This window comes from Oncorhynchus clarkii, chromosome 13 (assembly GCF_045791955.1).
Source record: "Oncorhynchus clarkii lewisi isolate Uvic-CL-2024 chromosome 13, UVic_Ocla_1.0, whole genome shotgun sequence".
Classification (NCBI taxonomy): Eukaryota; Metazoa; Chordata; class Actinopteri; order Salmoniformes; family Salmonidae; genus Oncorhynchus; species Oncorhynchus clarkii.
In genome coordinates, this window is record NC_092159.1 from 914173 (window position 1) to 930000 (window position 15828).

A 15828-nucleotide genomic window follows, 5' to 3' on the forward strand; every position below is an offset into this window, starting at 1 on the left:
GTGTCCCAAAGTTGATGGGCGTGTCCCCGAAGTTGATGGGTGTGTCCTGAAGTTGATGGGTGTGTCCCCGAAGTCACCCTCAATGTTTTGTCAGCAACACAAAGGAGGGCCCTCCAAGTGAGCTGGTAGGGGCGAAGGGGGGAGGGGGGGGGCTGGTGGTTTCGGACTCAGGGAGGGTCCTCCTAGTGAGCTGGTAGGGGTGGGTGGAGGGGGGGGGTTTGGTACTCAGAGGAGGGCCCTCCTAGTGAGCTGGTAGGGGTGAGAGGAGGGGGGGGGGGGGGTTGTTACTCAGAGGAGGGCCCTCCTAGTGAGCTGGTAGGGGTGAGAGGAGGGGGGGGGTTTGGTACTCAGAGGAGGTCCCTCCTAGTGAGCTGGTAGGGGTGAGGGGGGTTTGGTACTCAGAGGAGGTCCCTCCTAGTGAGCTGGTAGGGGTGAGGGGGGAGGGGGTGGTACTCAGAGGAGGTCCCTCCTAGTGAGCTGGTAGGGGTGAGGGGGGGGGGGGGGGGGGTTGGTACTCAGAGTAAACCTTGCAAAAGCTAAAAGACTCTAAAACTTAAAATGCGCCAGTTTATAAAGTAGATATTAAGCAGCAGTAATATTAATGGACCTGAAAACATGGTAAACAATACATGTTATTAATGAAAACATGGTAAACAATACATGTTATTAATGAAAACATGGTAAACAATACATGTTATTAATGAAAACATGGTAAACAATACATGTTATTAATGAACCTGATTTATCAATGAAAACATGGTAAACAATACATGTTATTAATGAAAACATGGTTAACAATACATGTTATTAATGAAAACATGGTAAACAATACATGTTATTAATGAACCTGATTTATCAATGAAAACATGGTAAACAATACATGTTATTAATGAAAACATGGTAAACAATACATGTTATTAATGAAAACATGGTAAACAATACATGTTATTAATGAACCTGATTTATCAATGAAAACATGGTAAACAATACATGTTATTAATGAAAACATGGTTAACAATACATGTTATTAATGAAAACATGGTAAACAATACATGTTATTAATGAACCTGATTTATCAATGAAAACATGGTTAACAATACATGTTATTAATGAAAACATGGTTAACAATACATGTTATTAATGAAAACATGGTAAACAATACATGTTATTAATGAAAACATGGTAAACAATACATGTTATTAATGAACCTGATTTATCAATGAAAACATGGTAAACAATACATGTTATTAATGAAAACATGGTTAACAATACATGTTATTAATGAAAACATGGTAAACAATACATGTTATTAATGAACCTGATTTATCAATGAAAACATGGTTAACAATACATGTTATTAATGAAAACATGGTTAACAATACATGTTATTAATGAAAACATGGTAAACAATACATGTTATTAATGAAAACATGGTTAACAATACATGTTATTAATGAAAACATGGTAAACAATACATGTTATTAATGAACCTGATTTATCAATGAAAACATGGTAAACAATACATGTTATTAATGAACCTGATTTATCAATGAAAACATGGTAAACAATACATGTTATTAATGAAAACATGGTAAACAATACATGTTATTAATGAAAACATGGTAAACAATACATGTTATTAATGAAACCATGGTAAACAATACATGTTAGTTGAGGTAATATGTACATGAAGGTATAAGTTATTAAAGTGACTATAGATGACAACAACAGAGAGTAGCAGCGGTGTAAAAGACGAGGAGAGGCAATGCAAATAGTCTGGGTAGCCATTAGTCTGGGTAGCCATTAGTCTGGGTAGCCATTAGTCTGGGTAGCCATTAGTCTGGGTAGCCATTAGTCTGGGTAGCCATTAGTCTGGGTAGCCATTAGTCTGGGTAGTCATTAGTCTGGGTAGCCATTAGTCTGGGTAGCCATTAGTCTGGGTAGCCATTAGTCTGGGTAGCCATTAGTCTGGGTAGCCATTAGTCTGGGTAGCCATTAGTCTGGGTAGTCATTAGTCTGGGAAGCCATTAGTCTGGGTAGCTATTTGACTAGATGTTCAGAAGTCTTATGGCTTGGGGATAGAAGCTGTTTAGAAGCCTCTTGGACCTAGACTTGGCGCTCCGGTACCGCTTGCTGTGCGGTAGCAGAGAGAACAGCCTATGAGTCTAACGGTTCTACTAAGACTAGGGTGGCTGGAGTCTTTGACCATTTTTAGGGCCTTCCTCTGACACCACCTGGTATAGAGGTCCTGGATGGCAGGAAGCTTGGCCCCAGTGATGTAATGGGCCGTTCGCACCACCCTCTGTAGTGCTTTGCGGTCGGAGGCCGAACAGTTGCCATACCAGGCAGTGAGGCAACCAGTCAGGATGCTCTCGATGGTGCAGCTGTAGAACCTTTTGAGGATCTGAGGACCCATGCCAAATCTTTTCACTCTCCTGAGGGGGAATAGGTTTTGTCGTGCCCTTTTCACAACTGTCTTGGTGTGCTTGGACCATGGTAGTTTGTTGGTGATGTGAACACCAAGGAACTTGAAGCTCTCAACCTGCTCCACTACAGCCCCGTCAATGAGAATGGGGGCGTGCTCGGTCCTCTTTTTCCTGTAGTCCACAATCATCTTCTTTGTCTTGATCACGTTGAGGGGGAGGTTGTTCTCCTGGCACCACATGGCCAGGTCTCTGACCTCCTCCCTATAGGCTGTTTCGTTGTTGTCGGTGATCAGGCCTACCACTGTCATCGGTAAACTTAATGATGGTGTTGGAGTCGTGCCTGTCCGTGCAGTCATGAGTGAACATTGAGTACAGGAGGGGACTAAGCACACACCCCTGAGGGGCCCCAGTGTTGAGGATCAGCGTGGCAGATGTGTTGTTACCGACCCTTACCACCTGGGGGCGGCCCGTCAGGAAGTCCAGGATCCAGTTGCAGAGGGAGGTGTTTTGTCCCAGAGTCCTTAGCTTACTGATGAGCTTTGAGGGCACTATGGTGTTGAATGCTGAGCTGTCGTCAATGAATTGCATTCTCACATAGGTGTTCCTTTTGTCAAGGTGGGAAAGGGCAGTGTGGAGTGCAATAGATATTGCATCATCTGTGGATCTGTTGGGGCTGTATGCAAATTGGAGTGGGTCTAGGGTTTCTGTGATGATGCTGTTGATGTGAGCCATGACCAGCCTTTCATAGCACTTCATGGCTACAGACGTGAGTGCTACGGGTCGGTAGTCATTTAGGCAGGTTACCTTAATGTTCTTGGGCACTGGCTGGTGCTCTCATGCATGTTTCAGTGTTATTTTCCTCGAAGCGAGCATAGAAGTAGTTTAGCTGGTCTGGTAGGCTCATGTCACTGGGCAGCTCATGGCTGTGCTTCCCTTGGGAGTCTGTAATGGTTTACAAGCCATGTCTGAAGAGCGTCAGTAGTACGATTAAAACCCATCTAACAGAACACAGAGCCGGAGTAGGACGATTAAAACCCATCTAACAGAACACAGAGCCGGAGTAGGACGATTCGATCTTAATCCTGTATTGACGCTTTGCCTGTTTGATGGTTCGTCGGAGGGCATAGCGGGATTTCTTTTTAGCTTCCAGGTTAGAGTCCCGCTCTTGAAAGTGGCAGCTCTAGCCTTTAGCTCAGTGCGGATGTTACCTGTAATTCATGGCTTCTGGTTGGGGTATGTACGTACGGTCAATGTTGGGACGACGTCCTCGATGCACTTATTGATGAAGCCAATGACTGATATGGTGTACTCCTCAATGCAATGCGGAGGAATCCCGGAACATATTCTAGTCTGTGATAGCAAAACAGTCCTGTAGTTTAGCATCTGCTCCCTCTGACCACCTTTTTATTGATAGAGTCACTGGTGCTTCCTGCTTTAATTTTTTCCTTGTAAGCAGGAATCAGGAGGATAGAATTATGGTCAGATTTGCCAAAAGGAAGGTGAGGGAAAGCTTTGTACGTGTGTATAGAGTTTTTTTTGCTCCTCTTGCACATTTAACATGTTGATAGAGATTTGGTAAAACTGATTTAAATTTCCCTGCATTAAAGTCCCCGGCCACTAGGGGCGCCACCTCTGGATGAGCATTTTCTTGTTTGCTTATGGCGGAACACAGCTCATTCAATGCTGTCTTAGTGCCATCCTCTAGCTGTTTACATACCACAGTCAAAGAATACAGTTGAAAACTCTCTAGGTAGATAGTGTGGTCTACAGCTTATCATGAGAAACTCTACCTCAGACCAGCAATAGCTCGAGACTTCCTAAGATATAGTGCAGTTGTTTACAAAAATACATAGTCCCCCGCCCCTTGTCTTACCAGACGCTGCTGTTCTATCCAGCCGGTGCAGTGTATAACCAGCTGTATGTTGATAGTGTCGTCATTCAGCCACGACTCAGTGAAGCATAAGATATTACAGTTTTTAATGTCCCGTTGGTAGTTTAATCCCGTTGGTAGTTTAATCCCGTTGGTAGTTTAATCTCGTTGGTAGTTTAATGCAAATAAACAATTTAAAAAAACACAATCGGTTGGGGGCCTTCTTCTCCGGCGCCATTCCACTCTGAGGCAACATTAAAAAGAGTTACAAACAATGCAAATAAACAATAAAAAAAACACAATCGGTTGGGGGCCTTCTTCTCCGGCGCCATTCCACTCTGTGTTCTACAACCCAGGTCTGGTGTTGGAGATCATTCCACACTCTGTGATCTACTACCCAGGTCTGGTGTTGGAGATCATTCCACACTCTGTGTTCTACTACCCAGGTCTGGTGTTGGAGGTCATGTAGATCTCCTGTGTGTATCTTTTAAAAATGTAAATCAGAGAACTTGAATGACATACGGCTTCTCTCCAGTATGTGTTCTCTGGTGCCGCTTTAAATAATGTGATGTTGAAAAGCTTTTCCCACAATCTGAACAGTGGTAAGGTTTCTCTCCAGTGTGTGTCTGTTTATGATAACTCAGGCTACTTGTGAAAGCATATCTCTTCTCACACCAATCACAACCATACGGCTTCTCTCCAGTATGTGTTCTCTGGTGCCGCTTTAAATAATGTGATGTTGAAAAGCTCTTCTCACAGTCGGAGCAGTGGTAAGGTTTTGGCTTCTGTCCTTTGTGTGCCAGCTGGTGTGTTTTCAGACTACTTGAATGAACAAAATTACTCCCACAGTCGGGGCAGTGGTATGGTTTTTCCCCAGTGTGTATTCTCTTGTGTACATTCAGGTGGACTAACCGAAGGAATCTCTTCCCACATAGATCACAGCTATAAGGCTTCAGTCCTGTGTGTATCCGCTGGTGCAGCTTCAAATACTTTGCAGTTGAAAAGCTTTTCCCACAATCTGAACAGTGGTAAGGTTTCTCTCCAGTGTGTGTCTGTTGTGTCTGTTGGTGTGATTTCATGTTGCTTGGCTTAGTAAATCTCTTCCCAAATTGATCACAGCCATAAGATGTATTTCCTGTGTGAATTCTAAGGTGTGATTTCAATGAATGTGATTCAGAGAAAGTCATTCCACACTGAGAGCAGTGGTATGGCTTTTCTCCTGTGTGGATTCTTTCTCTGGAGAGACTCTTCTCTGCCTCGTCAGCGTCATGAGGTTGTTGAGGCTCTCCAGAGGATCCACGATAGTCACGTCTCTCTCCTGTGTGAACAACAAAGTCAGACGGATGGTTAACTTTGACCTTCTTCTAGTCCATCCTAAATCCAACCAGAGACATTGTTGATTAATATTATAACGTGTCGTTTTCACATCACTTCATGATTCACATATTAATGTGATAATTATCTCATTTAAAAGAAATCTGTGGTGGAAATATGTATAACAGAACTCTGCGGGTTGTCCTGGAAACTAGAGGTCGACCGATTAATCGGAATGGCCGATTAATTAGGGCCGATTACAATCAGAAATCAGTATTTTTTTATTTTTTTTTACACCTTTATTTAATCTTTATTTAACGAGGCAAGTCAGTTAAGAACACATTCTTATTTTCAATGATGGACTAGGAACGGTGGGTTAACTGCCTTGGTCAGGGGCAGAACGACAGATTTTCACCAGCTCGGGGGATCTAATCTTGCAACCTTACAGTTAACTAGTCCAACGCAATAACGACCTGCCTCTCTCTCGTTGCACTCCACCTGCCTGTTAGGCGAATGCAGTAAGCCAAGGTAAGTTGCTAGCTAGCATTAAACTTATCTTATAAAAAACAAATCAATCAATCATATTCACGAGTTAACTACACGTTGATTGGTTGATGATATTACTAGATATTATCTAGCGTGTCCTGCATTGCATATAATCTGACTGAGCATACAAGTATCTAAGTATCTGACTGAGCGGTGGTAGGCAGCAGGCGCGTAAACATTAATTCAAACAGCCCTTTCGTGCATTTTGCCAGCAGCTCTTCGTTGTGCGTCAAGCATTGCTCTGTTTATGACTTCAAGCCTATCAACTCCCGAGATGAGGCTGGTGTAACCACAGTGAAATGGCTAGCTAGTTAGCGCGCGCTAATAGCGTTTCAAACGTCACTTGTTCTGAGCCTTGGAGTGGTTGTTTCCCTTGCTCTGCATGGGTAACGCTGCTTCAAGGGTGGCTGTTATCGTTGTGTTCCTGGTTCGAGCCCAGGGAGGAGCGAGGAGAGGGACGGAAGCTATACTGTTACACTGGCAATACTATAGTGCCTATAAGAACATCCAATAGTCAAAGGTTAATGAAATTGTACAGAGGGAAATAGTTCAATAATTCCTATAATAACTTCAACCTAAAACTTCTTACCTGGGAATATTGAAGACTCATGTTAAAAGGAACCACCAGCTTTCATATGTTCTGAGCAATGAACTTAAACGTTAGCTTTCTTACATGGCACATATTGCACTTTTACTTTCTTCTCCAACACTTTGTTTTTGCATTATTTATACCAAATTGAACATGTTTCATTATTTATTTGAGGATAAATTGATTTTATTGATGTATTATATTAAGTTAAAATAAGTGTTCATTCAGTATTTGTCATTATTACAAATAAAAATTAAATTGGCCCGATTAATCGGTATCGGTATTGGCGTTGAAAAATCATAATCGGTCGACCTCTACTGGAAACAGACATCAGTCTATCTAACAGGACTCTCCAGGTTGTCCTGGAAACAGACACCAGTCTATCTATCTAACAGGACTCTGCAGGTTGTCCTGGAAACAGACACCAGTCTATCTAACAGGACTCTGCAGGTTGTCCTGGAAACAGACACCAGGGGGAAGATATATTCCATTTGTTCAAACTAAACTACAGAACCTACTTTGATGTGTCAAATCTCCCTCTTCCTCCTCTTGTCCTCCTCTTGTAGTTCCACTCAGCCTCAGTATTTTCCTGCAGTCCACCAGCCTCACAGACACCCTCTTCAGACCCAGCAGTAAGGTGACACCAGAAGAGGTACGACCCGGGGACTCTGGGAGGGTGAACATTTGTTATATTTATTTAAAAAACACAGTACCAGTCAAAAGTTTGAACACCTACACATTCAAGAGTTTTTCTATATTTTTTTACTATTTCTACATTGTAGAATAATAGTGAAGACATTAAAAGTATGAAATAACACACATGGAATCATGTAGTAACCAAAAAAAAGTGTTCAACAAATCTAAATATGTTTTAGATTCTTCAAAGTAGCCACCCGTTGCCTTGGTGACAGCTTTGTACACTCTTGGCATTCTCTTAACCAGCTTCATGAGGTCACCTGGAATATATTTCAATTAACAGGTGTGCCTTGTTAAAAGCTAATTTCTGGAATTTCTTTCCTTCTTAATGTGTTTGAGTCAATCAGTTGTGTCGTGACAAGGTAGAGGTGGAATACTGAAGATAGCCATATTATGGCAAGAACAGCTCAAAAAGCAAAGAGAAACAACAGTCCATCATTAAGTTAAGACATGAAGGTGAGTCAATCTGGAAAATGTCAAGAAAGTTGTCATGAGCACCGCCATAGGAAAGGAAGACCCAGAGTTACCTCTGCTGCAGAGGATAAGTTCATTAGAGTTACCAAACTCAGATTGCAGCCCAAATAAATGCTTTACAGATTTCAAATAAGAGACAAATCTCAACATCAACTGTTCAGAGACTGCAGGAATCAGGCCTTCACGGTTGAATTACTGCAAGGAAACCACTACTAAAGGACACCAATAGGAAGAAGAGACTTGCTTGGGCCAAGAAACACGAGCAATGGGCATTAAACCGGCGGATATCTGTCCTTTTGTCTGATGTGTCCAAATTTGAGATTTTTGGTTCCAATCGCCGTGTCTTTGTGAGAAGCAGAGTAGGTTTACGGATGATCTCAGCATGTGTGGTTCCCACCGTGAAGCATGGAGGAGGAGGTGTTATGGTGTGGGGCTGCTTTACTGGTGACACTGTTTGTGATTTATTTAGAATTCAAGGCACACTTAACCAGAATGGCTACCACAACATTCTGCAGCGATATGCCATCTCATCTAGTTTGCGCTTAGTGGGACTATCAATTGTTTTTCAACAGGACCATGACCCAACACACCTCTAGGCTGTGGAAGGGCTATTTCACCGAGAAGGAGAGTGATGGAGTGCTGCATCAGCTGCATCAGATGACCTGCCCTCCACAATCACCTGACACCTGTGTGTCAAGAAGCAGTGGCTTCTTGACTCTTGACATTCGCAGAGTCCGTAGGGGAATTGCAGCGATGAGACAAGATCGTAACTACCATTTGGATAGCACGAGAAAGGGGGTAACGCCCAGAAAAGTTTGAATACATTGTCCTGTCAATCCAGCATGACTTCTGCTGCGTTCAAAACAACTAGAAACTCAGAAATAGGAAATCTCAGACTACAGTGAGTTCAAGACAAGTATGAACTCGGATAAAACTAGCTCCGACTGGGAAAATACGGAAAATAATTTAACGGTCATCCAACTCTGAATTTCAAGTCGGGATTTCAGGTCTCTTTCAAGAGCCCACAAGAAGGACTCACTTTTCCTGTTCAAGTGAGCACAACAAGGTGAGTCCAAAAATGTACTGTATGCTGCTGTATAAATGATGGAATATGCCAGGGAGATATGTATACTGTAGCTGAGAAAGTAATACTAAGTGTATGCTGTTGGTAGCCCATGTTTCTCACCCTAATAATGTGGTCTCTTTCCTCTCTCAAAACTTAGCCTACTGTTCTTACTTGGTGGTGCACATGTAGCCTATAACCTGTTTTAGAGAAATGTAACCAATGAATATTGTATGAGCTTTCAATGTCTGTTTATTTATATTCCCCCTTTATTTATCCTACAGTTCTGACTTGGTGTGCAGGGAGAACATTGTAAGAACATTGTCTGTTTATTTATATTCCCCCTATAGATACCCTAATAGAGAGTTACTCTAGTATGAGTATAGATACCTTAGTATGAGTATAGATACCTTAGAGAGTTACTCTAGTATGAGTATAGATACCTTAGAGAGTTACTCTAGTATGAGTATAGATACCTTAGTATGAGTATAGATACCTTAGTATGAGTATAGATACCTTAGTATGAGTATAGATACCTTAGTATGAGTATAGATACCTTAGAGTTACTCTAGTATGAGTATAGCTACCTTAGAGAGTTACTCTAGTAAAAGTGAAAGTTACTGAGTAAAATACTACACGAGAAAAAGTCTAAACGCATTTGGTTCTAAATATACTTAAGTACCAAAAGTAAAAGTATAAATAATTTCAAATTCCCAATATTAAGCAAAGCAGACGACACCATTTAATTGTTTTTAAAAATGTACGGATACCCTCCAACATAATTTACAAACGATGCATTCCTGTTTAGTGAGAGCCAAATCAGAGGCAGTAGGGACGACCAGGGATGTTCTCTGTTTAGTGAGTCAGCCAGATCAGAGTCAGTAGGGATGACCAGGTAGGTGTTCTCTGTTTAGTGAGTCAGCCAAATCAGAGGCAGTTGGGACGACCAGGTAGGGGTTCTCTGTTTAGTGAGTCAGCCAAATCAGAGGCAGTGGGACGACCAGGGATGTTCTCTGTTTAGTGAGTCAGCCAGATCAGAGACAGTAGGGATGACCAGGTAGGTGTTCTCTGTTTAGTGAGTCAGCCAAATCAGAGGCAGTAGGGACGACCAGGGATGTTCTCTGTTTAGTGAGTCAGCCAAATCAGAGGCAGTTGGGATGACCAGGTAGGTGTTCTCTGTTTAGTGAGTCAGCCAAATCAGAGGCAGTAGGGACGACCAGGGATGTTCTCTGTTTAGTGAGTCAGCCAAATCAGAGGCAGTTGGGACGACCAGGTAGGTGTTCTCTGTTTAGTGAGTCAGCCAAATCAGAGGCAGTAGGGACGACCAGGGATGTTCTCTGTTTAGTGAGTCAGCCAAATCAGAGGCAGTTGGGATGACCAGGTAGGTGTTCTCTGTTTAGTGAGTCAGCCAGATCAGAGGCAGTAGGGATGACCAGGTAGGTGTTCTCTGTTTAGTGAGTCAGCCAAATCAGAGGCAGTTGGGACGACCAGGGATGTTCTCTGTTTAGTGAGTCAGCCAAATCAGAGGCAGTAGGGATAACCAGGTAGGTGTTCTCTTGATAAGTGCATTCGTTTTTAGTGAGAGCCAGATCAAAGGCAGTAGGGATGACCAGGTAGGTGTTCTCTGTTTAGTGAGTCAGCCAGATCAGAGGCAGTTGGGATGACCAGGTAGGTGTTCTCTGTTTAGTGAGTCAGCCAGATCAGAGGCAGTTGGGATGACCAGGTAGGTGTTCTCTGTTTAGTGAGTCAGCCAGATCAGAGGCAGTTGGGATGACCAGGTATGTGTTCTCTGTTTAGTGAGTCAGCCAGATCAGAGGCAGTTGGGATGACCAGGTAGGTGTTCTCTGTTTAGTGAGTCAGCCAGATCAGAGGCAGTTGGGATGACCAGGTAAGGTGTTCTCTGTTTAGTGAGTCAGCCAGATCAGAGGCAGTTGGGATGACCAGGTAGGTGTTCTCTGTTTAGTGAGTCAGCCAGATCAGAGGCAGTTGGGATGACCAGGTATGTGTTCTCTGTTTAGTGAGTCAGCCAGATCAGAGGCAGTAGGGATGACCAGGTAAGTGTTCTTTGTTTAGTGAGTCAGCCAGACCAGAGGCAGTTGGGATGACCAGGTAGGTGTTCTCTGTTTAGTGAGTCAGCCAGATCAGAGGCAGTAGGGATGACCAGGTAGGTGTTCTCTGTTTAGTGAGTCAGCCAGATCAGAGGCAGTAGGGATGACCAGGTAGGTGTTCTCTGTTTAGTGAGTCAGCCAGATCAGAGGCAGTAGGGATGACTACTACTGTTTCACTGTAACGGACTCCTCTTCCTTCTCCTCTTTCACGACAACATTCAGCCACAGAGGTTCTTTAGCGGGAGGTGAACAGCGTAGTGAACTCATATTCCGGGTTGTCAGCTAACTAACACCGTAGTAAATATTAAATTAAATGGGATAACTAGCTGGACGACAGAAGTGTGTTTAAACTACAGTGGCTGTTATACATGAATGAGTCAATGTTTAGGCGAGCAGGCGACCGAGGTGGTTGACCATTTTTCATTGAAATATAAAACAACGTGGCTGCCGACCTGGGTTGTCATTAGTTACCACAGCCACAAAGAAGGCATTGGCTATGGTAAAAAAAAAATATGAAAACAAACATTTGCTTTTCAGTCTTTTAACTTAAAAGGGCAGGGTTAGGAATGACGTTAGCAGATTTTAAGAAGAGAAGTTGAAGAAATAGACAAGGTTTTAGTAATAATTATGACTTTGTGACTGTGGTAACTAGTGACAAACGTCGAGCTGTTGGTGAAAGAACCAGTCCAATAAATTACACGTCACTCTGGCAGACTTGCCTGAAAGACATCGCCACCTGCTGACTGGAGTGTATGAAACAGTTGAGCAATTTATTTTATTTTCAGACAAAAAGTTGGACTTTCAAAACAATTGTTTGAATTTTATTTCCAAAATAATATTATATAACGTTATATGAAATGACTGTCCCTGGGTCGAATCCGGGCTGATTGGGAGTCCCATAGGGTCCAGCTTCGTCAGAGGTAGGCCTTCATTGTTAATAAGAATTTGTTCTTAACTGACTTGCCTAGTTTTTTATTTAACCAGGTAGGCCAGTTGAGAACAAAGTTCTCATTTACAAACTGACACCCGGCCATCCCAGTTAAATAAAGCTTCAAATAAACATTCTAAGTGATCATTTGAAAAATGTAGGTTGGGATTCAAATCTGAATCTGTTTAATATAATCCTCTCCCTCTCTCTGACCTTCTTTCCCTCACTATCTATCCCTCTTTCTCTCTCTATCCCTCTTTCTCTCACTCTGACCCTCTTTCTCTCTCTGACCCTCGATCTCCATACCTCTTTCTCTCTCTCGTCCAGTCTCTGACCCTCTTTCTCTCTGCCACACTCTCTGACCGTCTTTCTCTCTCTGACCCTCTTTCTCTCTCTGACCCTCTTTCTCTCTCTCATCCACCAGTAGATTTATTATAATGGAGTTGATAGTGACAACCATCCCCCAGTAGATTTATTATAATGGAGTTCATAGTGACAACCATCCACCAGTAGATTTATTATAATGGAGTTGATAGTGACAACTATCCAACAGTAGATTGATTATAATGGAGTTGATAGTGACAACCATCCACCAGTAGATTTATTATAATGGAGTTGATAGTGACAACCATCCACCAGTAGATTTATTATAATGGAGTTGATAGTGACAACCATCCCCCAGTAGATTTATTATAATGGAGTTGATAGTGACAACCATCCACCAGTAGATGTATTATAATGGAGTTGATAGTGACAACCATCCCCCAGTAGATTTATTATAATGGAGTTGATAGTGACAACCATCCCCCAGTAGATTTATTATAATGGGGTTGATAGTGACAACCATCCACCAGTAGATTTATTATAATGGAGTTGATAGTGACAACCATCCAAAAGTAGATTTATTATAATAAGGTTGATAGTGACAACCATCCCCCAGTAGATTTATTATAATGGAGTTGATAGTGACAACCATCCCCATCCACCAGTTGATTTATTATAATGGAGTTGATAGTGACAACCATCCACCAGTAGATTTATTATAATGGGGTTGATAGTGACAACCATCCCCCAGTATATTTATTATAATGGGTTTGATGGTGACAACCATCCACCAGTAGATTTATTATAATGGAGTTGATAGTGACAACCATCCCCCAGTAGATTTATTATAATGGGGTTGATAGTGACAACCATCCCCCAGTATATTTATTATAATATCTTTGATGGTGACAACCATCCACCAGTAGATTTATTATAATGGAGTTGATAGTGACAACCATCCCCCAGTAGATTTATTATAATAAGTTTGATGGTGACAACCATCCCCCAGTAGATGTATTATAATGGAGTTGATAGTGACAACCATCCCCCAGTAGATTTATTATAATGGAGTTGATAGTGACAACTATCCACCAGTAGATTTATTATAATGGAGTTGATAGTGACAACCATCCCCCAGTAGATTTACATACATCACAGTTATAAGGCTTCTCTCCCGTGTATTTTCTCCGGTGTTGCTTTAGGCTGCTTGATGAAACAAATCTGTTCCCAAGGTCGGAGCAGTGGTATGGTTCTCTGGAATGCGTGTGGTGTGTTCTCTGGTGTAAAATCAGTTCACTCGAGGCAGTAAAACCAATCACAGCCATTGGTTCTCTCTCTTGTGTGAATTCCTTGGTGAGATTGTAAAGACTGTGATGTTGAAAAACTCTTCCCAAAGTCAGGGCAGCAGTGAGGTTTATTTCCTGTGTGTACTCGCTGGTGTAAAACCAAATGTTCACCCCTTTGTTAATATGTATTGGCAATACTTCACTTAATGGTGAGGCATGGAATAATAAAACATGTATCTTTTGTCAGGCTGAATGTTTGAAATATGAGGTGATTTGAGTCATGCTTCTTCAGTAGTGGAATAAAGACAATTAGCATTTGAATGCTGTCAAGAAATACTGGAGTGATGTCAGATTGTTAATAACATTGATTATAGTCCAATTTAATGTACTGCTTTCATCTGCAACAATTATTATATTACATGTATTTTTTAAACAAGCAGCTTTTTCAACTAGTAGAAAACAGCTAGCTACATTTTGAAGTGCTGCATTTTGATTAAAGTGGGTCACCAACGGAGTAAGTGTAACACAGCTCTTTTTTTGTTACTCACTTTGTTTAATAATACTCTTTCAATTCAGAGCCTGGATTTTCCCCTGAGGCTAATATCCATATCATGCTGCAATCAATTGAACAGGGCAAGCGATAAGGTAGAACATCATTAAAATACTCCTACTACAAAGTTAAAACATTCTACATTGTGACATCATTAAAATACTCCTACTACAAAGTTAAAACATTCTACATTGTGACATCATTAAAATACTTCTACTACAATGTTAAAACATTCTACATTGTGACATCGTTAAAATACTCCTACAACAATGTTAAAACATTCTACATTGTGACATCATTAAAATACTCCTTCTACAATGTTAAAACATTCTACATTGTGACATTATTTCATTGATATCATGAAACAACTCCTTCATGTATTTTCTGATGTTTAATCAGAGATCTTTTATCAGAGTATCTCTTGTCACATTGATTACAGCGATAAGGTTTCTCTCCTGTGTGTGTTCTCTGGTGTGATGTCAGATGGCTTGATATAGTAAAACACTTCCCGCATTGATCACAGCTATAAGGTTTCTCTCCTGTGTGTGTTCTCTGGTGTGAAGTCAGAGAGCTTGATATAGTAAAACACTTCCCGCATTGATCACAGCTATAAGGTTTCTCTCCTGTGTGTATTCTCTGGTGTGAAGTCAGAGAGCTTGATATAGTAAAACTCTTCCCACATTGATCACAGCTATAAGGTTTCTCTCCTGTGTGTGTTCTCTGGTGTGAAGTCAGAGAGTTTAATATAGTAAAACACTTCCCACATTGATCACAGCTATAAGGTTTCTCTCCTGTGTGTATTCTCTGGTGTCTTGTCAGATTGCTTGATGCAGCAAAACTCATCCCACATTGATCACAGCTATAAGGTTTTGTTCCTGTGTGTGTTCTCTGGTGTGAAGTCAGATTGCTTGATGCAGCAAAACTCATCCCACATTGATCACAGCTATAAGGTTTCTCTCCTGTGTGTGTTCTCTGGTGTGAAGTCAGATGGCTTGATATAGTAAAACACTTCCCACATTGATCACAGCTATAAGGTTTCTCTCCTGTGTGTGTTCTCTGGTGTGAAGTCAGATGGCTTGATATAGTAAAACTCCTCCCACATTGATCACAGCTATAAGGTTTCTCTCCAGTGTGTGTCCTCTGGTGTATTTTAAGTTCTGATAAAGATTTGCAACGCTTCCCACAGTGAGAGCAGCAGTGAGGATTCTTCCCTGTGGGTCTCTGCGGGAGTTTCTTGAGGAGTTCTGATTTGGAGAGACTCTTCTCTGCCTCGTCAGCATCATGATGTTGTTGAGGCTCCCCAGAGGATCCACGATAGTCACGTCTCTCTCCTGTTTGAACAACAAAGTCAGACAGTCACTGTGGTTTGTCATTGTCGTGAATGTTTAAACGTTTTTTTTACAAACTTTGACAATTTTCTTCAAACATTAATAAGACAGTCAAGTGAACAACAGTCATTACTTGTCTTAATTTTTCACACATTAGTCAATTATTTTATTCTTCCAATAAGTTATTACAGTTGCTGAAACATTAGGCAGTGATCCAGACGACTTTAGGTCACCAATATTATGATGGTTATTATTATATAGAGGGGACTGTATTATTATATGGAGGGAGAGAGGGGACTGTATTATTATATAGAGGGGACTGGATT

The 15828-nt window shown here is 41.6% G+C and overlaps 1 pseudogene; it reads right to left on the reverse strand.

Annotated features, from left to right (window-relative positions):
* Nucleotides 1–14569: 14569 nt before the first annotated feature.
* The window catches only part of LOC139424173 (zinc finger protein 391-like), an 11067-nt pseudogene continuing 9808 nt past the window's right edge, over nucleotides 14570–15828 (reverse strand).